We start from the raw sequence: 26,113 nt of genomic DNA on the forward strand, positions 1-26,113 counted from the left end.
AATTTGCAAGGATCGGTTGGGCCAGCCCTGTGGCTGGCTGCGAGGGTGCGAGGCCGCTGCTGCTGCACGGCTGGGGAAGCTGAGGCACGGGGCAGGCGGAGAAGTGGGGGACCTGAGGGGTGGGTAGTGGTGGGAGAACATCCAAAGGACACCAGGGAAGTGAAAAAGGGTGATGAGGGGGAAGCCACCCCTTGTAAATGTGAATGGGAGCTGCAAATGAGGGAATTGTTCATCTGCAAACAGCTGAGGTTGAAGAGGCAGCTGGGTGTGGAGGAAGGAGGCTGCGATGCTTTAGGATGGAGACTGTCCTGCTTCCCCCTTCCCTCCCCTCCCACCTGCTTGCTAAAATAATCCTTCCTTCCCCTTCAGCCCTGGCTGTGTCTGCTTTTCCTCTCTCTTAGTCTTTGATGACTTCATTCACACCGGCTCCCTGTCTGCTGACACCTGCCATCAGCTCTGAGCCACTCTCTGCTGGAGCAGGCTGTGACCCGTGGGCTCCAGCATGGCAGAATATGTTATTAATAAAAATAATGTCATCCAGCAGCACTGCAAGCCAAGAAAAAAAAAAATCATTTGCTGTCCGCTGTTCCCATCAAAGGAGATATTCCCAGGGACCTGGAAGGAGAGGAGTCACTTGGGTCCGTGCTGTTCCGAGGTGGCCGTATTCTTGGCCAGGACTCCAGCAAGGAGCCTCTCTCTGCCCACTTCTTGGAGTATCTGGGAAATTGGGTGAGCAGTGCAATGCTGTAGACAATCTCCAAGCACATGAAACCCAGAAAACATGACTTGGAAGAAGGAGTTCTCTGGGTTGCCTGCTTTACCACCAGCATATTGTTGTGCACCTGAGATGCAGCCAGAAGGACTGCAGGTACAAGAAAATCCCAGTGGTGCTGCAAGTGAGGTTTGGAAGTGCTAGAGGGAGGCTGGAAGAGCTTTGGATGGTGTTATGTGCCTCATTCCGTCTGCTGCAAAAGAGCATGTCCATCCGTGACCCTGGTCCCTCCGCAGACACTGCAGGTGCATCTTTCCCTGAAGGCACCACGCTGGGTTGTGTGGTGGAGGAAGGACCACACCAGGCTGCAGCTGGGAGAGGACGTTTTTGCAGGGCATCTCACCTCTGCTCCAGGTAGAGCTGACTGTACATCAGAAATTGATCTACTCAGTGGCATTGTTATGCGAGGTGCCAACGTTGTGCTGCCAGGGACGAAGGTCCAGAGGAGGTGCGGGCATCTCATCCAGGGGCACTGGTTGCTCTCCGGACCCCCAGCCACACCAATGCACCACTGCAGGGTTCAAGGGGTGGTGTCTGAAGATTTATGTGGAGGAGCCACTGCCCTGCTGCTAGCCCGAGAAGACATCAGCTTTCCATAATGAGCACAGGTTGATGGATCACAACCAGCACAATCTGCCAAAAGTCCCTGTTTCATACAGCAGAGGAGACCTGGCACGGTGAGCGTGGTGTCCCTCCTGGCTTCCAACGCCTTGGCCAAGAACTAAAACCACACAGCATGATGTCGATGTGCTTTTTAGTCTTTTGAGGCATAGTGCCTCTCAGGGTTGGCAGCTCTGTGAGAGATGGGTCATATTTGTTCTGGGCATCCTATTGTGCCCCCCACAATGAGCGATCCTTTCTCTTGCCCTCTGGCCAGAGCACTGACAGGCCACCCTGTTCCAGCACCTCTCCTGTGTCCCACCAACATGCAGGCTGGGAGCCCTGCCTTTCTCTGAAGACTTTTCCCTTGTAAATGACAAGATATAGCTGCAATAACCTGACAAGTCTCTTACCTTCACAGGATGGCTCCGTTCCCAGCTTCTTTCTTATTGTATCCTTAGTCTTTGCATTACGATCATGGGATGAGACCACATAGGATTGGAGACTCCTACATTTTTCACTGGGAAAAAAACGTGTCTAATGGAGTCTGCTTCAGATTTAGGGAAGAAGAAGCCCCAGCCTTCTGCATCACAAAGGGTAGGAAATGATGGAGTTCCTTTCTTCCCCATGCGTGCTTGAAATTGCAGTTGCCCACTGTCCTGCAGTGCAGCAGCCCCAGGAGGGAGTTTGCCATGCGAGGCAGAGTGGCACCGCTGCAGCACCCTGCCCCTGGGCGCCCAGGGAGGAGAAGCAGGATGTGTGCAATTGTGCTCCCTTGGGAGGGTGCTAAATGATGATGTGGCTCATGCAGAGGCTGTTGTCTGAATGACTTGTGGGGAGCGGCGTGGCTGAGGATAGAAGGTGTCACAGGAATTAAAATCACCGTCTCCAGATTAGTTGTGAGCCAAGGATGGAGACATCTATCTGCAAGTATCTCTTTACAGCACATTTCTTGAACTGTTCTGTGTTTTCTTCAGTAATGTGTACACAGCATTACAACTGAAGGGATAGCCTCTGGCGCCCCTGGGGACACCCCAAGGACCCGAAACATCTGCACAGGGCTGACAGACACAACAGAGAACCCAGCCCCGAGCACCCTGATGGAGGCCAGCTGGGATGCCCTGGACATCTGCCCGGGGGCTGGACAGATACACTAATCACTCCCCCAGGTCACAGAGCAGAAAGGCAGCTGGAGCTGGTTCACATTCCCACCTTTTCAATAAAGTGGGCATTTTCCTAAGGAAATACATCCTAGATGCCCTTTTCAGGAATTTCACCAGGGAAGGAAAAGTGCCTTTCATTTTGGGAACTCTTTCCTAATGCTCTAAACTGATGTGTATGCTGACAGCAAAAACATCTTGAAACCCCCTGGATTTTTATTTTTTGCACATGAGAAAATTTGCATATGTTAGCATATGTATTTGATATATAATATATATATCCTCTGAAAAGTAATTAGTATTTTTTTCAACCAGCTGCAACGATCACATGTTCCTAGGCTCCGTGCTGGCATAATTGGATGAAACTGTTGTACGTGTTATACTGCTGGCTAGCAGAACCGATCCAGTGTTCCCATCTGGCCTTAAGATTTCAGAATTAATGTCAGTGCTTTAAGGCAGCTCTGCCACGGCCAAAAGGTCAGTACAACGTGGGAAGCTGCAGAGGGCTGAGCCTGGCTGTTAGAGGTCACGTCCAAAAAAGCAATCCGAATTTCTGCTCGCTCATGAAATCCAGAGATCGAGGAGAGAAAGGAGTTTTGAGAGCTCCTGTCCCTGGTGGCACACCTGAAGAGTGGGGCCATGGCTTAGATAATCTTGTTACTGCTTGTTTTCAGTTATCAGATAAGGCAGCTGAACCCAGAAAGCCACTGCTGGCTGCGGCATGTCATGGAAGAAATGGTTTCTTCTGAGGATACTTTGAAGGCTTTCTGAGGATAAAGAGCAAGGCTCGTGCAACTTGTTAAAGAAGCTGTGGTGCAGCAGGAAAAACTGTTCAAAGGCAAACTCCGTGTCTTGCTGGAGATACGAACTAGCTGCTTACAACCGACTGCCAACATGTTGTAAGCACCGCGGTGGCTGGGTGAAAGTTTGCCTTCATCCCCCACCCTGGCTGAAAGTTGTCACATGGGGAAGAGCAAGAGGCAGAACGGAAGAATTAATTACATGCTTTCCAGTGCAGCAGCTGGAGTATTTACTTTTTTATTAGTAGATTTAAAGTGTTTCAAGCCCTGCAAGGAACTTGGGTGAAGAGGAGCTAGAAAGTAAGGAAGGATGAGGTTTGAATTCAAGTCCCTGCTCCATCAGGAGTTTTGCTGGTGCCCGTGAGCAATGCACTTCAGGTTTGAGAGGGGGCTAAGTTCCCCTTCTATAAAAGGAGGTCAGCTGTACATACGTGTCCACATTGCAAGGGTAAGTGTTTGCAACTGCTGAGATGCTATTGCAATCACACGTACCTTTGAATTAGATGGCCTCGTTGTTGCCCAGAGGCAGCCATTTGCCAGCTGGAAGCTCACTGCATCGAGAGGTTTTGTGTCGAAGCAAACTCAGCAACAATGGTAAATGATGCACCGATGGGTCTGGAGGTGAGGGATGCCATGCTGCAAGGAGCACTAGCAGCAAGTTTCAAAATGCTCGTGAAAGAGCAAGTGTTGCTAGTCATACTGATGGATGAAGAGCAGTTCCGAAGGCCAAGGTGAGGTGGTTACTTGCTACTTGTGATGTATTTGTTGGAAAGCAGGCTCCAGCCATGAGACAGCACAGATCTTCAGCCTAGATGGCAATGAGCAGCGTTTTTGCTGGTTTCTCTCAATATGTATTTCAACTAACAGCAAAATGTGAGGGATGATGAGCAGTTGCAGAAAACACGCCTGACAACATAAGGATAAGGAAAAGGCTCTGCATGTTCAAGAGAGTCTTGACACTGAAAAGAAACTGCTGGCTTCTTTCCAGCCAGGCATCACCAAGAAAATGTAGTTACTTTCTTAGGTGGTATAGAACCCAAAATGTTAAATATTGAGGAAATTAATTTGGAAAGGCTGAGTGGGGGAAAGAAATTCAGGAAAAACTTCACTGCTTTGGTCCCAGTAGCAGACAAAATGCCAGTGCAGCCTTCGATTTCTTCCTGTTGCAAGCTTTGAAGCTGTTACTCTGAGACTCCAGCCAGGGGGACCAGGGCTTCATGGACATCCCCTGGTCAACTCAGGAAAAATTTGTCTTAGCAAAAATGCTGTTGGTTTGCTGACAGGGCAGGCTGGCCCTTGCACGAGCATGGCACATATCACAGAATCACAGAATAGTCTAGGTTGGAAGAGACCTCCAAGATCACCTAGGCCAACCTCTGCCCTAACACTAACAAGTCCTTCACTAAACCATATGACTAAGCTCAACATCTAAACGTCTCTTAAAGACCTCCAGGGATGGTGACTCAACCACTTCCCTGGGCAGCCTGTTCCAATGCCTAACAACCCTTTCAGTAAAGAAGTTCTTCCTAACATCCAACCTAAACCTCCCCTGGTGCAACTTTAGCCCATTCCCCCTCGTCCTGTCACCAGGCACATGGGAGAATAGACGAACCCCCACCTCGCTACAGCCTCCTTTAAGGTACCTGTAGAGTGCGATAAGGTCTCCCCTGAGCCTCCTCTTCTCCAGGCTGAACAATCCCAGCTCCCTCAGCCGCTCCTCGTAAGACTTGTTCTCCAGACCCCTCACCAGCTTCGTTGCCCTTCTCTGGACTCGCTCGAGCACCTCCATGTCCTTCTTGTAGCGAGGGGCCCAAAACTGAACACAGTACTCAAGGTGCGGCCTCACCAGAGCCGAGTACAGGGGGACAATCACTTCCCTAGACCTGCTGGCCACACTGCTTCTTATACAAGCCAGGATGCTGTTGGCCTTCTTGGCCACCTGAGCACACTGCTGGCTCATATTCAGCCGACTATCAACCAATACTCCCAGGTCCTTCTCAGCCAGGCAGCTTTCTAACCACTCGTCTCCCAGCCTGTAGCGCTGCTTGGGGTTGTTGCGCCCCAGGTGCAGGACCCGGCACTTGGCCTTGTTGAACTTCATACAGTTGGCCTCAGCCCATCGCTCCAGCCTATCCAGATCCTCCTGCAGAGCCTTCCTACCCTTGAGCAGATCGACACACGCACCTAACTTGGTGTCGTCTGCAAACTTACTGAAGGTGCACTCGATCTCCTTGTCCAGATCATCGATAAAGATATTAAAGAGAAATGGCCCTAGTACTGAGCCCTGGGGGACTCCACTAGTGACCGGCCTCCAACTGGATTTAACTCCATTCACCACAGCTTTCTGGGCCCGGCTATCCAGCCAGTTTTTAACCCAACGAAGCGTACGCCAGTCCAAGCCCCGAGCAGCCAGTTTCTTGAGGAGAATGTTGTTGGAAACGGTGTCAAAAGCCTCACTGAAATCAAGGTAGACCACATCCACAACCTTTCCCTCATCCACCAAGTGCGTCACTTTGTCATAGAAGGAGATCAGGTTAGTCAAGCAGGACCTGCCTTTCATAAACCCATGTTGACTGGGCTTCATCACCTGATTGCCCTGCAAGTGCTGCGTGATGACACTCAAGATAATCTGCTCCATGAGCTTCCCTGGCACTGAGGTCAAACTAACAGGCCTATAGTTCCCTGGGTCTACCCTCCGGCCCTTCTTGTAGATGGGCGTCACGTTTGCTAGCCACCAGTCAACTGGGACCTCTCCTGATAGCCAGGACTGCTGATAAATGATGGAAAGTGGCTTGGCCAGCTCTTCCACCAGCTCTCTCAGTACCCTTGGGTGGATCCCATCTGGCCCCATTGACTTGAATACATCCAAGTGCTGTAGGAGGTCACCAACCATTTCCTCATGGATAGTGAGGGGAAATGCAGCATGCAGCAAAATGGCATGCAAAGTGCTAGTCCAGCAATGCCAGCTCCCTGTCCTTGCTTCAGCCTGCCAATACACCTGGCCAACAGGCACACCATAGCCAGGAGACACACCACAGCCAGGAGACACGCCATGGCCAGGAGACACGCCATGGCCAGAAGACACACCGTGGCCAGGAGACATGCCATGGCCAGGAGACAGCTGCACGCACAACGTGTAACACCAACTGAAACTAAGTTTTTCGGTGTCTCTAATGTGTTGGTTTTTTTTTCAGTGTCTCTAATGTTTTTTCACTTTGCAGCCTTCTTCCTCACTGGCCAAAAGACGCCAGTTCAGACTCTGAGGTTTACCATAGCATTCAGGACAGTGGGGGTGTAATCTCATCAGTGTCAACACCCTTTGTTCAATAAATTGCTAAAGTCATTGAATAACCCTGGACATCCAGCAAAATGAGGGTTACAGCCCTTCTTTCTTCCCAGACAAGATGCTATGACGTATCCAAGGGTTTTATGAGCCCAGCCTGTGACCTCTTCTCCAACAACTTGCACAAGCTGGAGGCAGAACTGTCCTCACTGTGATACCCCTCGGTCAAGCTCTCCTCAACCTTGGTAGTATGAGGCACCCAAAACTCTTGTGGGCCTCATACCTGCTCATCTCCCATCCTTCTGAGGGTATCCCCTCAGAATGCTCAGAATGACATCAGCATCTCTCACAACTTCCCTCCAGGTGTTCGGCACCTGCTATCCCCTCCTGCTTCTGCTGATGCAAAGAGAAGAGACTCATTCCTGGAGCCGGGGTAAGGTCTTCATCTTCCAGCAGGATGTTAGATTTTGGGAGATTGCTTTTAATTTTTCTTTTCCCAACTCTCGCAGCTACTGAGTTCTGCCAGCTCTTTGTTCTGCTGGGTGCTATGGCAGAAAGCTTGTTTTCTTCTAGGAGGACTCTGCTAGCTTGAGTTCTTCCCTGTGAAGTACAGACAGGTTTCCACGGCTGCTCAGTTTTGCATTTATCTCACTTAAAATTCTCCAGCTGTTTCATCTCTCAGTTTGACTAAATCTTTCTAGTGTTTCACGTAATTCTTCGTATTTCTTCATGCCTTTCATTGGATTCCTTCATTCTTCCATTAACAAAAACCCTAAATAGTTTGATGCCACTTGGACAGACTTCACCTCTTGCTCCGTTTCTCACTTCTCCAAACCATTAACAAATATTTTCAGTAACACCCCTCTCAAAGCCATTCCCTGAAGTCCCTCCCATTTAACCTCCCTCTGCTCCAAGAACCATTCATTCATTCCAACCCTTTGTATCCTGTCACTTGAGCAGTTTTTGACCCACAACAGGATGCTGCCCCTTACCCTGTGGATATTTATTTTCCTTAAGAGTCTCCTGTGAGGGACTCCATCAAAAAGCCTTTAGAAAAATCCAAGTAAATTATGTCCAGAAGTGCCCTTTATCCCATTTGCTGTATTAACTCTTTCCCAGGTTTTGACAGGCTCAGGGATCTCAGTTTTCTGGGTCTGCCGTGTTCATGCTCTTCCCCGTGCACCATCCTTTCAGACCTGAGCAGATTTCTGCAGGACTGGGATGCTCTGTTGTCCTCACCCAGTGCTGAATCCCTCAGCATCCCATCAAACCTAAAGGACCCTAGAACATGGTGTAAAAACACAGAGAAGGATTTTATAAAATGGGCAAAACTGTAGAGTCCAGATGATGTTTCTCACTTTCATTAACCTGAATCTTCATCATGGGAAGTGTATTGAGAAGAAGAAAATTACTTTCTTTCATTATTTTCAGGTTTTGATTAGTTCTCTATATCTTCAGTTAGCTGTTTTTGTTTCCTTTTTAAGTTTCTGTGTTATGTTCATGTTTTTGTTAGGCTTCATCCTGGGATCCTTTAGGCAATCATAAAAAAAAAAGGAAAAAAAAAAAACTAAACTTTTTTCAATATCACAGATTTGAAAACAAATATAAAATAAATTAAAGAATAAGGGAAAAATGTATTATTATTTTGAAAACCAGCTGATCTTTTCATTTGCTGTCATGGGATCGAGTTGCAGTTAGAATTGAAACAAGGCGTTGTAATTGCTTGGTGTGTAAGATATTGGCAAGACCCTTATTTGAACATTATCTCAAAGTCTGGATTTCAGCTTTTAGAAGGATGTTAAAAACTGAGTATGTGAACAAAAGAGCAGTAAAAATGATTGGAGGCCTGGAAAAAAAAAAAACCTCTCCAAAATGAGTGTGAAGGAAGTTATTCTATTTAGCTTACCAGAGTGAAGGGTAAAAAGCAATTTGACCTGTAGGTATCTATACAGGATGATGGTATTTGATATTACAGTGCTCTTTAATTGACCAGACAAAGCAAAATGAGGTCCAATGGCTGGAAGCTGAAGCTGGAAAAATTAAAGGTGGAAATAAGGTGCAGCTTTTTTTTTTTTTTTTTTTTTAATAGGCAGAGCAATTAACCACTGCAGCAATTTACAAGAATGGAAAAGATTATTCATCACTTGAGGTCCTGAAGTCAAGACTGGATGGTTTCTGAAGTGCACATCCCACGTCAGTGCCCAGTTGTGAGTGCCATGCGGGACTGCTGTAATTCCACGGATCAGATCCTGCAGGAGGTCAAAACCAATTACCATAATTGCACTGTCTGACTTAAATTCCCTGAATCTCCACAGCCCTTTCTCCACCGTGCTTCTAAGACATGCATGTTAACATCCACACAGCAGAAAAGTTTTTTTAGGTTGAAAATAGACATAAAAGAAGAATAACCACCATGTCCTTTTCCTTTCTGCTCCACCTTTGGGAACACAGAGGTAGCACTGACTACTGTAGTGATGCCCATCAGCTAAGGCTCCTTTCCCCACAGCTCTTGCCTTGACTGCACAAACATGGAAATGTTCCATTTCCAAGGTGATCCCACAGCGATCCAAGAGTGGATTCCCATCAGCTGTCTTCTCTCAATCCTAACATGCCCCCAGCCAAGATTTTTCCAAACCAGCCACCCTGCATGGGGTTGTGAGTTCCCTTTACCATATTGCTCAGCCCAAATCCTGACAAACCATGGCTGTCTGTGCCCTAAGACCACTGTCTGAAAGTGGCCTTGTTGGTTTCATGCACATCCCCCATATGTCTGCCCCATTTTAGTGTTTCATGTCTTGCATGAGGAAAGCAGGCTTTTCTATGAACACCACCGGCCATGTTGAGGTAAACCAAAGATCCTCTTACTCCTGCAACACATCTCTGGCAGTGGCCAACAATGGATGCGAAGAGTAAGAACAAGAAGGGGACTTGCTTCTGGTGCCTCTGGTTTCTGGGAAACTCTCCTCGTTGTGTCTTTATAGGGCGCCCGCAGAATCGGCCTGCAATGCAAGTTCCTCGGGGGCATGGTAAGAGGAACTGTTACCATCTATTATTGCAATTATTGCAATTATAATAATTATTATTCTGTCACTAAGGTTTCAGCAATTAATTGTTCCAGAGTCTAGTTTAAGGCGTTTTCTCTCTGCCAGATGCTGATGACAGCAAGAGCGAGGTGCAGCGTCTGCTGCTGGTCGGAATCTACTTTAACTCATAAGGCTCCGTGGGCTCAGGTTGCTGGAAAAGCACAGACCTGGATCTCCTTCATGGGCTCAGAAGGAAGTAGCTGGAGGTACAGTGTGAGCTTTGTGCTACTGATCAGGCATGACATAAGTCTGGGGACGTAGAATAAGGCTACAGCAAACCGAACTGGGAAAACTGGGCTAGGATGGTTCAAAGCCAGGGGATCCAGGCCACCAGTTTAACTGTGTTATCAAATTAACATGAAGAGTGGGGTAAAACGTTATTCAGCTTCAGGCAGGTAAAAGCTATGTGTCTGAGCTAAGGCAGTCATCTAACAACCCTCAAAAAATCCTGAAGAGCAGTTCATCCCGTCCTCATAGATGTGTCTGATCTGTGTGTCACCTCACCCACTTTTCTCCACTGATATTAGAGAAGCCCAAAGGGTTTGTTCAGACCAGACACCTAACTAAAGTGGGAGGAGATGAATCCTACCTTTCATGTTCCCAGTTGTAGGTCTGATGATAAGCAACCTTGACATGTGAGAAGGATCCATCAATCTAGAGGGCTGTGAACCACCAGTTCAAGATAAATGTAGGAAGAGCAAGCCAGCAACAGTTTGCTCTCATCTCCCAGTATCAAGTGACACTAATAACACGCTGCCTTGGCATAAATGAATGCACAATATCCAGGTCATCTTCCTGAGTGACAGCTCTGAGACCTAAAATGAGTGTCAGTTGGACAGGTCCATTGAGAAGTATTTAATAATTTTCATTTGCATCAGCTTGGAGCTGGCTTACACCATAGTCAGGATGTAACATTAATTTCACACAATGAAATGCTCTTTCCTCGGGCATCACTGCTGCTCCCATTAATAAGCCCTCTTCTATTGCAAGCTCTATTGAGGAATTTCACATCCAGGCCAGCAAACCTTAAAATGAAGGCAGGGAACTATATCTCAGAAAGCAGTGACTCTTGAAATGACTGAAGGTTCATAACAGATATTCAGTTCACTGAGTGAGTCTTTGCACTGCTATAAGGAAGGGAATAAATGGTATCTTCAAATCTTTCAGCAACAAGACGGTAGGCAGGAACTAGGAGATTGCTGTTATCTTCTCACTTAATATTGTGTTCAATTCTGGGTTTCCACTTTCAAAAAGGAGCTTTAATTAATTAGAAGAGGGTGAGAAAATTGCCGTTATAATGACTTGATTTTGGGGAAGGTTGTCTTCTAGTGAGAAATTCACTTATGTTATTTATCCAGGAGAAGATTAAGAGGCAATTTGGTCATGGCCTATGGGTCTGGGCATTGAAAAGAGGTCTGGGGAAATAAATGGTGCTTTGATCTGTTGGGAAAAGGCAGATAAATATCCAGTGGTAAAAAACAGAAATACAGTCACACTGGGAAAAAAAGCACAAAAACTAAGGGGATGATCAAGGGGGCTTTTTTAGGGGTCCCTCACTCATCTTTAAGTCAAGACTGGGGATGTGCTCTGGTGCACACAGATGTTATGTGACCGGTGCAGAAATTTGTGGGGTGGGTCTTTGCTCTCCTGGCTGCTGTTGGTTGTGTTGGATTATTTAATTGGATTCCCAGGGCTACAAACATTGCATTACCTCTGTGAGACTAGATATAAAGCCCTCCACACATACTACTGTATGAGATAACGGCACAGCAGAGAATTCGCCGTTTGGGAACGAGGGACAGTATCTGTTCTTTAAAAGACAATACTAAACTTTGACTTATCTGTTTGCTGGAATGTTTCTTGGTGATCCATGGGAAGACTTTTAGAGAAAAAAAAATAAAATAAATGGACCAGAAAACAGATAAAAAACATCTTCATTTCAAGTTAAGGAAAACAAGAAAATAGAAAGGCCAGCTTCTACAGGATCCTCCTATTACGGCCATGTTCAAGGCCATGTAAACCGGGAGGAATCTTTCCATTATTTCAGTAAGCTTTTAACCGAGCTTTGCTTTCATGAATGTTCCTCAGATGAGGAAAGGATAAAAAATTTCCTACTCACTACTTTGGTTTCTGGCAAAGTTGTAGGAGGCTGCAGGATGAAACCCCTGACTGTGAGTGGGGTTCCCAGGGTGGTCCCGGTGTGAAGCTGGACCCAGTAAGTGCTTTTTGGAAAGGTTTTGAACAGCAAGGCTGGAGGGCTGGGAGAAAAAAGAGCCTGGTCAGATGAAGGTGATCGAAAAAGAGATGGAGAGATGGGGAAATGAACTGTGTAAACACTTTCATGAGGAATAAATACCTTCTCTTTCATCTAGCGGATGGTACCAGCCAGAAGCGGCAAGTAGACTTTAAAGGGAAGCAAAATTCAATTCAGAAGGAAAGCACACGTGTTTCACTGTGAGACTGATTAACCGCTGGAATGAAAAATGAAGGAAGCAGTAGCTTCTTTCCCAGGGACACATTTCCCTGCTCACATACTGATCTGCCTGAGACACCGTAAGCAATCCCACAAGGATCCAAAGCAGGGTGGAAATGGGTGATGTGGACTGAGGGATCATCTCCTGGGTGACAGTAACCAGGGTGCCAGAATGGGAGATTGCATGGCCCCTTTGCTTTTCCAAACACAGCCAAGACTTTGTAAGTGGGAACATGCAGAGGCATTTCAGCAGGTTCTGCTTAGCTACAATTGTGTAATGAAGTCCTTTAAAGAGTAAATGTTTCTGTTTAGTTCAGTAATAGAGCTTCATTAAGAGCCTTTATAGACCAAAAGGGGAAGAGTAACCCAATCAAAGGTTCCTGATGAGGAGAAAACAACAAAGCAGGAAAATCAGTTTACTGCATACCATACATATCATGTGTGAGCCCATTCTGGCAATGAACTGAGATGTAGTTTCTTCTCCTGCCTCCAAGGACATCTAGTGCTAATTTGCACAACAAAAACATGCATAAAGAGGCATAAACCCAGGGACCAGTCCTGGCTGGTGATGGAGCACATCCCACTTGTCCTATAGCCCTCAGGGAGGTTGGTGTGATGGGTGCACTTGGAGCATGGGGTCTGGGAGGGCGAGGGACACGCAGTGTGCTGCTACAAAGGGATAAGATCCAGCCTTGGCCATGCTGTGGGGATCCCACTGTGCACATTTTGGACTCTCTGCAGAATGAGCTATGCATCTGGATGCTCCCAGAGCTGAGCCCAATGTGGGCATCCTCCCAGCCGTAGGTGCTGCAGGAGGAGATGTACATACAGCTACTGAGCCAGCCCTGCCTCTCTGTGCCTAACCCAAGGAGCAAAGGGACCGTGCAAATCATCCCCCAGCAGCGGCTCCCTGCAAGAGGCAGATCTGTGGCCACGGCAGCCAACATCAGCACCCGGTGCTGCCAGGAGAGGAGATCTTTCTCTCACAGAAGAGGACAGAGTGAGAATAAAACATGTCCAACAATTAAATGTTTCCTTCACAGTAAATCGTGGGATGAAATTTGCCACTGGAAAGGACCTCCTAGGCTGCTGCAGTCACTCATCCACAAGCACCAAAGACTCTAATCCCATTAAGAAACTTATCTTTCCTGATGGACAAAAAAGCTTTCTCCCATCAAACGTCTATTCTGATGGAAATCTTTATACCAGAACTCTCTGTCTCACAAAGGGCCAGGGTGCAATCTAAGCCTTTGATGTTGTGTTTGGAGTATAATGAAAGGCATTAATTTGAATAGAATTATTGAAATGGCATGTCTGTTTCTGCTATTAATAGAAAAGAGTCTTAAAACAATGAGCAGCAGAGATGGGGTCTATTGCAGCGAACAGGAACAAAGGCAGAGAATTTTGCTTTGGTTGTTGTATTACGGGAATGGCCCGAGGTCACTAATGTGCTAGGCTCTGTACAGAGCAGAAATGACAGAACTTACAGGAGGCTATAGGAGAAAATACTGGGAGATGGGCTCTATCTGCAGAGCTCTTACAGCTCAAGAGCTGTGGGGCATTAATTGAAGCTGGCACGGAGCAGATTCAAAACAAATCAGAGGTGATGGGCCTTCATTTAGCTGGGGAGCTCTTGTCAGCGGATGCTGTGGCTGCTAAAAGTCTACCTGGGTGCAAAGAAAGACTGAACGAGTTCATGAAAGTGAGATCCACCAAGGATCAAGCCCCTAAGTCTCTAATATTAGAGTGGGAAGAGTGCAGGGGAGAAACATCATACCTGCCTGCCCTGATATTACGTCTTCCCTGTGCATACACTTTTGTGAGAAAGCTGAGGTATCTGGGCTTTGATCTGACTTAATAAAAATTGTTCTGGCAGTCTCGAGTTCTTCTGATCCCTGAACGTAAGAATGTATTTGTATTTTTATATCTGATCAGCATTGCACAGTAAACTGAAAATCATAGAAGTGGGTGGATTCTGTGGTGAAAAAAAAAAAAAAAAAGAAACAAACAACCCTTCCCAGGGGCTTGAATTTGTAATATATTCTGTCTTTGCCTTTTGTGTTTGCTTCCCAGGCTGGCAAAGAAACCCAGTGATGTCTGCCCATATGGTGGTGTAACCTGGGAGGGGAGCTGGCGAGGTGATACAATGGAGCCTGGGCGTACCTGGGCTGCTTTCCCAAGGAGCTCCCAATGGGAAACATGCTGAGGAAATCCGTGTGCATGGAGTGAAACGAGACACCTCCTCTGGGGTGCAGGAGGAGACCAAGAGAGACTCTGAAGAGGGATGGCAGAAATGTCCTTGCTGTGTTGTGCAAAAACAAGGCCAAAAGAAGTAGCCAAGAATTACCCCCAGGAAGAAACTACCTTGTAGAAGATGCTGTAAATCCCACCTCTGCCCTTAGGAACTCTTTCAATGAAGGAAGGAGCACAGGGGTGGATGTGAGTTTATTCCCTGCCTCACCAGAGGCTCTCAGCATCTCCCTAGGTGGGATAAGCACTTCCCCTGGACCTGCCAGCCTCACCCATGGGGCTGGCTGGGTGGGCATGGTGTGAGATAACTCTGGCAGGAGGCTAAGGGCAGCGATGGCAGTGTGGAGCTTGGGGATGTGCTGCGGGAGGACTCCGGACAAAGACCACACGCTCTGGGCTGCCCTTCCCCACTCTTTCCTCCTGTCCTCCACCACGCATGAAGCAAGATGCCCTGCCTCCTGTGGGTGCTGAGAGGCCCTCACACAGCTTTGCTTGCTCCCAACAGATCCAGAATCAGGGAGACCAGGATCAGCCCAGCCCTGGAGGCAGCGCTGTGATTTCTGATCTTCACTGCTCTGCTTTTAACTATGGGGCAAAGCCTCCTGTAACACCCCCATCCCACTCATTCCTTGTGCTGGGGTATTCTTTCCTGTTTTTCCACCGAAGCCAGCAGCACGGTTTTGTCTTCCCTAGCCTGGGAGAGCAGCACTGAAGGTTTGCATGGAGCCTGCGATGGGAAGGGGCAGCTTGGTGCGTGCTGCTGCTGCTCCATGTGTGCACTGCAGCAAGGAGCCTGCTCCATGTCAGTGCCACTGGGCTGTCTGCAGACATCCTTCTGTCCTGCTGCATGAGCCAGTGCAGCCGTCCCTCTCCCTGCAGTCCAGAGCTCAGCAGATACTCTTGGCCACCATATATAGCTTTTACCTCCTGGGGAGATGCTGCAGTAGCAGAATGTATTTATTCCCCGCTCTGCAGCGGTAACACAGCCCAGACCTCCTTCTTGAAAATCCCGAGCTGCTATCACTGCTGCATCACCACTGCTTTTGCATGCTACTGCTGCTAGCTAGATTATTTAGCGATGTGAGCATCTTAAGGCAAGGCTGTATGTATTCAAGAGCCTAAAGCAAACTCTGGCACAGTGTGCAGGAGCTTCAGCTGGGAGGATGGAAGCAGGAGACTTTCCTTAGCTTGCTGTGGCACAAAGGATGGCAAGGATGTAGCCACCAGCTTCAGAGCAAAACCTACCAGCACTGCCCTGGCCCTGCTGTGTGTGGGATGCTCCATCCCTGCCCCAGCGTGCCTCTCCTTTAGTGCTGCATTTAATTCAGCCCCCAGCCGCTGTGTTATTCCCCCTGCCTCTCTAGGCTGCCTCTGAAGCAGGGTTCTGCGATGCTTTTTGGGGGCCTGCAGGTCTGTGTGGGCTGACATAAAACAGATGCAGAAGCACTCTGTACCTGAAGAATTTGCAAGTTGTAAACTTCCCCCTGCTGCCTCGCCTGGCTGGTCGGCAGCTGGGTTTTCACACACTTTTAGAGGCCTGGTCTCCTGTGAACACCAGCAGAGGGGTCTGAAAACCAGTGTAAAACAGCAAAGGCCAATGAAGCTTTTAACAGAGTCAAACTGAGCCTCTGCAGCTGAGGTAGGCATGAGGTAGGCACCAAGGCTGCATTTAAATGATTACGTTTGCTGGTGCTCAAAGGGAGATGTAACACGGAGGGTTTTCTGCAGCCTCCCTTCTTTCCCCTGCTTACCCATCCCTGAAGCCCATCTTTGCGGAGGGAACTGGCCTTTCAGTCTGCGTGGTTCTCACTTTCCAGCTCAGCCATGAAATCACAGGGGCTATAAATAAAACAAATGGGTTAAATTTTTTCACGAGCCTGCAGTCGCCAGCGGCTTTAAGGAAACAAAGCACCTAGCAGCCCAAAAGTCCCCGGGATGTACATGGAGTGCGCCAGGCTGCAGGCTGCGAACATTTCTCTCGCAGCCGTACGGGGGAACACATCTCTCACCCACTCTCTGCCTCCAGTGGTCCTTTCTCCCATCCCTGCAACATTTCCCCAGATGTGTTTGCACAGCTGGTTGTGAGGCCAAATGATGGACTGGTAAGGGGGCTGATCTGGTTTATGTATAGTTGCCCAAGTGTGTTTCTGTATTTCTGTGCATACACCTATCCAGGCAGCCTTCTTTTGGTCAGTTCCCTGTATGGGTTCATCGTTAGGCATCACAACGAGGAGATGCTTTCCCATCATTTCCATCATTTTCCATGAAAAACCACCTTGATCTGCCTAGCCTGACCTTAAATCGCTTAGGCAGTGGCTCCTCTGGCACTTTCCTATGGAGAGCATTCGACAGCCAAACACATCTCTCCCTGAGAGCACTCTTCCCTCATCTTCAGCATAAATTTACTTCTCCCTCTGCTTTTATTCCCCCTTCGTGTAAGAGAGCTGGGACACAATGGGTGTTTTATTTGCAGCGGCTCTCTCAGACAAATCCTCTCGGACTTAAATACAGCAGTTGCCAAAACTGTCTCATTGCAGGGGCAGGGGCTGATGATGGGAAGCCCATGCTGGGCTGCCGAGCTGGAGACTGGAGAGAACCCCTGGAGACATGTGTGAAGAGTAGAGGCAAAGGAGTGCCAGGAGGCAAAGCTCAGCAGAATGATCTGCAGCAAGACTGGGAAGTGATGCTAAAGGCAAGGAACAAAGCTTTATACCGGCAGTCTAAATTCAACAGGGACCGCCAAGAGGTGTTGAAGGTCGCCTAGTTTAAACACCTTTTTCCATTGCCAAAAGCATTACTAAGAGACAGATGTAGGTGAGCTTTTTGGCCAAAGATGCAAGGATGCTGTGTTCTTGTTCCTGCTGCTCACAGCTCTCCTGTGTGCATTTTATCATGCTCAGCATGGGGCAGTGCCATGCCTGGCCGGGGCTCCCTGTGCCAGCTGAGCCACAGGGAGCACAGCAGTGCAGCCAGAAGTGGCTGCTCAGCTGCAAGCACGGGGGTTAAAACCTCAGCCAAGAGCTAAACAGCTGCTTCCTCCTACCTGCTGGTGCAGACAGTCCATGCTCTGAAAGCTGTCCTGTAGCAGAAGTGCTTAAGCCAAAATTACTGCTCGGAGAGGGCAATGGAGGGTTTAGCAGGCTACGAACTGTGCGCCACTGTTTGACATTTCACTTCCACCTGGGACTCCATCTCCCTTCTGCAAAATGGGAGCACGCAGTCGTCCTTCCTCCTCCCCAGCCTTTGTAAGCTCAGTGCTGTCAGTGATACACCAACACCCAGGGGTCCTGCATTTCGGTGGGATGACCCTCCTGCTGCTCGCAAGGCACCACCTTGCTGTTCTCAGGAACATCAGCAGGATTTATTTCCTCTACCTAGTGCGTGCTGCAATATCCCAGAGAGTTCTCACTTTTCCCCTTCCCACTTTCCTGTGTTTGTTTTTTTTTTTTGGTTTGGAACTGGTCTGAGCACTCCGAAGTGATGAGAGACACAGCAGCCCCAGGCACGGAAAGTGAGTGAACAGAGGCGGGGAGCTGGTGTCCCCTGGAAGGGTGGACATGGCAGGTGAGTGAACAAGGACAATTCAGCAAGGCAGGTGGTAAAATGTAATTTCAGATCCCATGCAGGCAAGGGAAGATAAAAAAAAAAAAAAGAGACTGGGAAGACCAAACTATTTCCTATTTTGGAATGCTCAATTTGCTTAATTTTTCATCTTCTCTGAAGTATTTGCATAATCTCTTTTTGTTCTTTCTTTCTTTTTCTGGGGTTTTGTTATATTTTATTTTTCTTAGGTATTTTTTTTTTAATGAGACCTTGCTTGTCTTTGCTACCTTGGCAGCCTCTGTTTGAGCAACACCAAAATATTCTGTGTTTGCTGTCATCAGAAAAATTGTGCTCCCATGCCTGGGGGCCCTGCTGCACAATTACAACCGAAGTCTTAGAAGAGGGGCAAGCTGGGGACAGGGAGGTCCCCACTCCAGCTGGAGCCATGCTCCCCATGGAGCAAATCCTGCCTGGCAAACACCAGCCCCAGCTCCTGGGGCAGCCTCTTGCACTTATCCACAGCTCCTCTCATCCCTGCAGGGCCAGCAAATGTCTCTTTGGTTTTAAAACTGGGGGTTCTGGGTTCAGGCAGGGGATGTGTCCCACGTTGTGCAGGTGGAAACGTGCTGGGCAGAGCAAAATCTGCAGGGCTCTGGCTCAGTCAGTATTTCTCCTGATCAGAAAGTGCTGAATCCGAGACGCTGCGAGGGAAGGCTGTGCCAGAGCGTTTCAACCAGCTATTGAGATCCCTCGCTAAGCCCCTTCGGCACATCGTCAGGCTGAGAAACACAAAAGCACTGCTGAAAAAAAAAATGGAGACATTTCATTTCGAAATTTTGCTGAAACCCAACGTTCAGTCTTCTCTGCAAGCAAATGTGATTAAACATCCCTGCTCTAGCTTGGAAACACTTGCCAAGTTTCATCTGAAAGATCATTACCCCTTCTCCCCACGTATGTTTTCCAATGAATAAACTATTTATCCGCCTCCCCATGAAAAAAAAAAAAAAAATCAGATCTGTCTCCCACTGCGATGCCAGACTGCTGTGCTCCTGTTTGGGTACCGAGCCAGACCTGCTCTCGGCCTCTCTGTTCCCCTGCCTGTCCATAAGTGTGAAGAGATCTCCAAGTGACAGACTTTCAACCACCACCTTGGGAAGGGAGAGACCACTTCCAAGAGAAAAATTGGGTTAAATCATTAAAAAAAGTTTTTTTTTAACTAAAAATGAGCAATTTCCTGGCTTATTTGTTGCCTTGAAGCACAAGAGGATGCTTTCCGTGGTGGCTAGCACACTGCTATCCCGGTGCTTGAAGTCCTGATCTCCCTAGCCCTGTGTCTGATGGGGAATATTTATTCCGTGTTGACAGAAGCGTGCTCCGGGGTGGGAGCTAATATTAATTATATGACAAACACATCCTTGGGCAGTGATTTGCATGCGGCCTTACAACAGACAACTCAAGGTCCTACAGGAGAGGAGCTGAGCCCCCTCCTGCTCCCTGCTGCATATTGAGTGAATCCAGACACGATGTCTGATTGCTCCGACCTTCGGGAAGGTCTGAGCGCACTTCAAGACCCTGCATACCCAAGCAGGTGATGGGCTTGTCCCGGCAGGGCTGTTCGAGCAATTTGGAGAACCTCTTGTGAAATACCTGCAAGAGCTGCAAAGGCAGGCGGTGTCACCACCTAGCAGGCTGCCTCCTTAAAACAGTGTTATATTTACAGCTTTATCATCTGCAAAGAGCAGCTGGCGCCTCATCCCGCTGCATACTCCGCAGTGTGACTCTCTAACTTGCAGGCTGATTTATGGAGCATGTCTTCCTCTTCTCAGTAAAAATTATAAACGGCACCAGAAAAAGGAAAAGAAAAGTGCCTGAGTCCCTTCACTTTGGGCTCTGCCATCATAACTGACAGGTAAAAGGGCAGATAGGAAAATACCTGCTGAGAATGAAGGAAGATCTACTAAACAGAGATCTATCTCAATTCCCCATGAGGTTAACAATGCCTTGGTGATTGGAGTATGAAAATGACATATTGTCAGAGCCAGGTGCCAGCAGAGGAATAGCCTGGTTATACTGGGTCTCATACAGAAACAAATCTGGTGTGTTTGGAGTGGCCCAGACAAGGGATATCAGATCCCAGAGCTGTCTCTTACTTTGCTTATCCATTTCATTACCCAGGGTTGCCTTTCACTGCCAGAAGACAAGGAAACAGCACTGTGAAATCTGCTGGCTCAAGGGGATCGGTGTGGAGATGTTCAGGAAATCTTAGGATTTTTTCTTCCGTCCAATAAATAAATAAATTCTGATTTCTCAAAATGAAAACTGGCCTTGGGAAATGGATGGGTCTGATGGATTTCCCAACTCAGAAGGTAATCGTTCCCAATACCTTTTGGAATTGTAAAACTACGGGTCTCTGACTTCTTTCAATGCTCACTTAGAAATGCAACCCCAGGGTAACAGAAATGTTTGAGGCAAGAGCAGAACAGTCTGCAAGGACAGGAGTGAAATACTTTGACTGTGCCAAACCAGTCTTGAAGGATTATTATTCCTGCTTTAGCCCAATCTGGAATAGACATTTTGTTTGTTTTCTTTTTTTTTCCTTTTTTTTTTCTTTTTTTTTTTACTACCTTAAAAACGTATACTGCATGGGAAAGTAGCTGTGGGCCAGGCTCCTGTTCTGTTGGAGTCCTATGATCTGTGCTGGCATTGCAAGGATATGCTCCTGGTAGGAAACCACTCCAGGGTAAAGGATCGAGACAGAAAGGATCACCTCATTACAGAGAAGTTCTCTAACTAATAACAGGAAACTTGGTAAAACCCTTGCTGAAGCAGGAGAGATGGAAATAATACGTATGTGTTAAACCAAGTGTGTCCTTGTTGGGGTGGTCCAGCACTGAGTTGGGATTTATTGACTTGACAATAAGTATAAAGCATTTGTGTGGGGTGGCTTAGGAGAATTGATGTCAAATGTCCATCATCCAGAAATGAGAACCCAGTGCCTTCTCACACCCCTTTTCCCCTTAAACTCTTTGCTTCCAAAATCAATATTTGCTGGTGCTTTGTTTGCTTTCAAGTTTCCCTGAGCTCCTCTGCAGTAAGATGGGATTCAAGACCTATAGTCCCAACTCTTAGTTCTTGCTGGAGGAATTCTTTTTTTCAAGGGAAGTGTGAAGCTTTTGCTTTTGCACGTGCCCTGCCCCTCCATCCTGACACGGTCCTGGCAGTGCTGGGAATGCCACAGGGTAGGTGCAGGGTGAGCCTTAGCTGCAACCTGCAGGAGCCTTCCCATCAGCTGCAGCCAGAGATGGTGTTTGTCCAGGCACGTTTATACCAGGCACTTCACCCAGTAAGGGCAGAGTGCTGCAAAATAACCCTCAGAACATGGGGTTTTTGCTTTTTCCTTGCTGATGCAGAAAAGCCAAGTTGCATGGGAATCTCATTTCCTGGTGATCCTGAGACAGGGCCCACCGAGGATGGAAAAAACGTAGGGAATGATCCAAAACATAAAGGAGAGGAGTAGGGGGAAGATGTTGGCTGCTGATGATGGCACTCTGGAAGTCCCAGTATCAGGTGATGGAGTGGAAAAGGAAGGTTCAAATGTGGAGAGCGGAAAAAGAAAGACCTGAGGATGAAAGAAGACGGCAGCTGCTGGTGCAGAGTGGCTTTGATGGAGAAAGGGTATACACAGCTGCCAAGATTTTTTTCCACCTTCATGTGTGACAATTCATGTGAATTATTTAATGAGCAGATTTGCATATTTTCAAATATTTTTTAATTCCCCCTTCCACTGCTTCTCATACCATTGCCGTTGCCATAAGCTGCAGCTGATCTTGGAGCTCTTTTGGTGTAAGGTTTTATAAAAGACGCTCACTCAGAGACTGTTTCTTCTTCCAGGAACATGCCAGAAGGGGGACAGGCCCAGGAGGGGTATGGGATTTCTCTTAGGACCACACTAAAACTCCTACTCCCAGGGAAAACACGATCTCTTGCAAACTCCATCGTCCTTTCCACCCAGGGTGGGAAGATGCTGAGGGTGAGCTTGCAGTGGCATGATGACCAGGGGATTTGAAGCATGGGGAAAGTTTGTGAGACAATATCTTCCGCACAAATTCAGGCAGAAACAACTGGTGTATTAACAAAGGCTGGGGATGGTTTTCTATAAATACATCCGGGGAGTAAGCACCATGGAGTGAGGAGAGCTATTTCAGCCAAAGGACAGTGCTGGCATGAGAACAAATGGATATAAACTGGCCATGAATAAACTAGGTTGGAAATTAGTTGAGGGCTTCAAACCATTAGAGAAATCAGGTTTGGAGCAGCCGCCCAGCAGGAGCCAGGGGGGCAGAAATCCAAATAGCTTTTAAGAGAGCACGGACTCTAGCTCCAAAAGGGCGTTGTGATGTGTTGCTGTAACAGCAGGGATTGGATTTGGCAAGTCTGGAAGTCCCTGCCAGCCCCATGTTCTTGTGTTTCAAGCACTTGGGAGGTTTGACTTCTTTTTGTAGATAAATATGGCTTTATGAGCAAAAGCAAATAAACTGTTGCTGGAAAAATGTATTTGAGCACTTTTCAAGATATTTTAAAGAGTTGAAAACAGAAGTTGAAAAGCCAGCTCTCACCTCCCTGTCGGTGCTGTGACAGCATGGGGTGTCCTGTCCAGACAGGAGAAGTTGAGAAATGAGGATGTGATGAAATGTCACCAAGCGGAGGGCTCAAAGGGGGCACCTTCAAATGGAGCATATTGCAGGTTGTGCCTGCTGGTTTGAGGAGGGGTCACCCAGCTTTGTGCAGGAAATCCTACCCCTGTCCCACCAGGGGTAACTTGGTGATGGAAAGGACTGTCTTGTGTTTCTGTACCAAACTCCTCTCTGCCAGTTTCTCAACATCCCTCTTATCAGGGAGGCTCTTATCAGAGCCTCTTACCATCCCTCTTATCAGAGGCTCTGGTTCATGTCCCCAAACCAGCAGCTGGCTTCCTGCTCTGCCCCAGCCCATCTTTTTACCTGCTAGTTCCCACCAGGATCTAGCACCGCTCAGCACTGAGCACAAGCTGACATCTGCACAGGGATGTGTTGATGTCATTTCCAGCTCAGACCGTGGCCAACAATGAAGTCTAAGGAAGATGATGAAAAGAATAAAACTCTGCAGACACCCCAAACCAATGCCAGCATCCTTGTAGCTAACAACCACAACAAATTTTCCCCACGCACCTTTCATGACATTTATTCTTGAACCCATGTAAATGTTTTGTATCAACAATATCATGCATTAAGGAGTTCCACGGGCAAATTATGTGTTGTTTAAAGAAATCTACCTTAATTTATTTCCAATCTGCCACCTACACTTTTCATTTGATGCCTCCTAATTCTTCCATTGTAAGGCACAGCAAATGACTAACTCCTCTCCATACCTTGCTTCCCACTCACAGTTTTGCAGACAGTTCTCACAGTTTGCTTTGCCAGATTGTAGTCTTAGCCTATTTGGTCATTCTTCACGCAGCTGCAGTTCTAGTGTTTTGCTTACTATTTTTGCCCTTCAAATCCTTTCCAAAACTGCTCACACTGAGGAAGCATCGTGGATTTAAACACAACAGTACCAAAAAGCCCCAGCCCACAACAACTTAAGACACACAGAATGAATTTATAGGCCCCAGATATGTACAGAAAATGAATTTGAGGTCATGGAGACCAGAGAGAAGGTGACTGCGGAACTGATAGACCAACAGCTTTGAGATGTTGAGTCTAGGTTGTTCCACCAGGAGGATCACCTTCATGGGGGGGACTCCAGATGGACCCTGTAGACTTCTGGATCTGTATCTCCTCACCCATGAGAGATGGCCAAAAACCATAAAACTGCCTCTCCTTCTGGGGCCAGAGATGGACCTGCCCAAATTCAGCTCTAACAGACTCCGAGCATGGTGTAGTTAGGGTTACACAACTGCTCCTTGTGGTGAGAGGGCTGGAAGCTGTTACCAAGGAAGTCTGTGGCTCTCCTACGCATCTCCCACTCTCCTTCCATTGGTGAAGCTCTCTTTGTTTGGACCCATCAGTTGTTGGCATATGAATGGAGAATGAGCAATTGCCACAAGTGCTGAAGCACTGTAATTTAGCTCCTCGTTGCCGGGCAGCGATTTAAACCACTGCAATTTCAGGGGACCCATAGAGGAACCCTTCTCTAATTGAGTCTTTTCACTCCAGTTGCCCAGGGATGCTTATACGGAGGACAACGAGTCACTATGGGAAACATCAATGTGAGAAGTCGCTGGGAAGGGACAAGGCAGAGTCTAAGCAGCCTGTAAATTGACTGCAAATTTCATCAGAACAACAGCATTTCACAAAATCACATATGAGGATCAACCTCCTTTAACAAATTTTTGACAGTTGCTGGTTGAAAAAAAGAAGGGAGGAGGGAGGGAGAAAATTAGCAATAGCAATTTTCTCCTCTCCTTTGCAAGGTGTCTTCTGGTTCATGGAGACGTGTGGAAGGAAATATGAAGCAAAGATGAAGAAGAGCTCCTTGCCTCTAAGGAAGCAGAGGGTAAAGCCACAGCTCCTTACCTAAGCTCCTGGTTAGGGCAACCTGTGGTGTGTGAGCCCAGAGGGACAGCCTTGGGGCAGGGCTGTGTCCCACCACCCGTGTCCATCAGCCTGAGACCACTTTTGCTTTGCAGCTGTGGCAGCAGAGAGAGTAGGACGTGTGCCAGCTCCTCAGACCATGCCATTTCTATTTCCTCCTTAAAAACACCCTTGTATGCTTGCCCTCCCCTTTTGCCTCTAACCTCCAGTATTCCCTCTTCTCGCTCTAGCCTTCTCCAGCATGCTTTGGCTGCTTATGAAAATTCTAATTAAGAGCAGTTGCCCGTCAGTCCCCGTCTGAGACCAGCTCAATCCAGTTCGCGGGTGAGCATCTTTTCATTATTCATCAAGTTCCATTCTCCGGCGCTTGGTGACAATTTCATCTTCCTCTGGGGACACAAAAGAAGGAGAGATGATGTTGCTGTAAAGAGATGCTAATCGCGCTATGGGGATCTCCAGAAGAAATCGCAGAGCCCTTTGTTGCAGGACGCCAGGTCTTGTTGTCCTCGGCTCTTTGTTTCTCTTCTGATTTCTATAAGATGCTGCATGGGCAGGAAGGGAGGGTAGAATTTATAAAGATACTGAAGGGCAAGGGAAGGGCAGAGCTTAATATTGAATCACAAAGATTACTACGAGCTGTTTTGAATTGGGTTTGCCTTTTTACTGCAGATGTGTGCAGTGACAAGCTGATGGGGATGGGGATGAGAATCTCCTCTCACCCCCCGTCAGTGGGGTGACATACTTACAATCATGATTTCTGGTTTCTGGCTTGTCAAGAGCTGCAAATGGATCCGATGGGGCCCTGAACGTCTGGGAGACTCTGGCCGTACAACAGCATTTCCTCTTCTGGAGTTTGAGAGGCGCCCAGGGAGTCTCTGGAGGAACATGTGGAGCCAGGCGTGGAAGAAGGATGCTTCTGAATTGACAGTGACTGATAGCGTATGGCGAGTGGGTTTCTTGCAGCAGTGCCAGCAACAGACACCACCTCCTAGTGACAGGGCTGTGTGCTCCTCCTCCTATGCAGCGTGCACAGGATGGGGCAGCCTCCTGAACTCTCAGCAAGGTATGTCCAACATCTGCTTATCTACTCCCAGACATAGCTAAGGAAAAGGTCACATTCTGCTTGGGTCTTGGTTGCACGGGACTCAAGGTGGGTTGTGGGTTGCTGGTGGAAACCTGCTGTTACTTCAAATGTTGCTTTGCTATGTCCACTGCCAGTGACTCCGTTATGTCCTTTGCTGTCCCCACAAGCAAAGCTGCACAGCCCCGGCCTAGCATTGCAAGATGTCCCCAGCACCCTCAGATGTCCCCAGCGCCCTCCATGGGCTGGCAGCTTCGATGCTTGCAAGAGGTCTTCAAAGAGTTAACTTCCCTCCAGATCTCTCAGCAGCTTCCTGAGCACAGAGACTTGAAACAGGGCCGGCGTGCAGCAACACAGCAAAGGCTGGAGCAAACCATATGCTTCTGCACAAGAATAACAGCATCATTAAAATACTGAACCAAGAACTCAAAGGAGCATTTGAAGAGTACACAGCAGCGGGTCCTGAATCCTAACTATCAGCTTCTCTTCCCCTTGA

The 26,113-nt window shown here is 47.7% G+C and overlaps 1 long non-coding RNA gene across 1 annotated transcript in view; it reads left to right on the top strand.

Annotated features, from left to right (window-relative positions):
* The window catches only part of LOC308185554, a 34,918-nt gene extending 9,009 nt beyond the window's left edge, over nt 1-25,909 (top strand). The window contains exons 2-5 of the long non-coding RNA XR_013943464.1: nt 8,705-9,641; nt 9,765-9,904; nt 14,245-25,599; nt 25,788-25,909. This is a non-coding gene — a long non-coding RNA (uncharacterized lncRNA). The remainder of the gene's footprint in view (nt 1-8,704; nt 9,642-9,764; nt 9,905-14,244; nt 25,600-25,787) is intronic.
* The last annotated feature ends 204 nt before the right edge of the window (nt 25,910-26,113 follow it).

This window comes from Anser brachyrhynchus, assembly GCF_964034855.1.
Source record: "Anser brachyrhynchus genome assembly, chromosome: Z".
In the NCBI taxonomy this organism is placed as follows: domain Eukaryota; kingdom Metazoa; phylum Chordata; class Aves; order Anseriformes; family Anatidae; genus Anser; species Anser brachyrhynchus.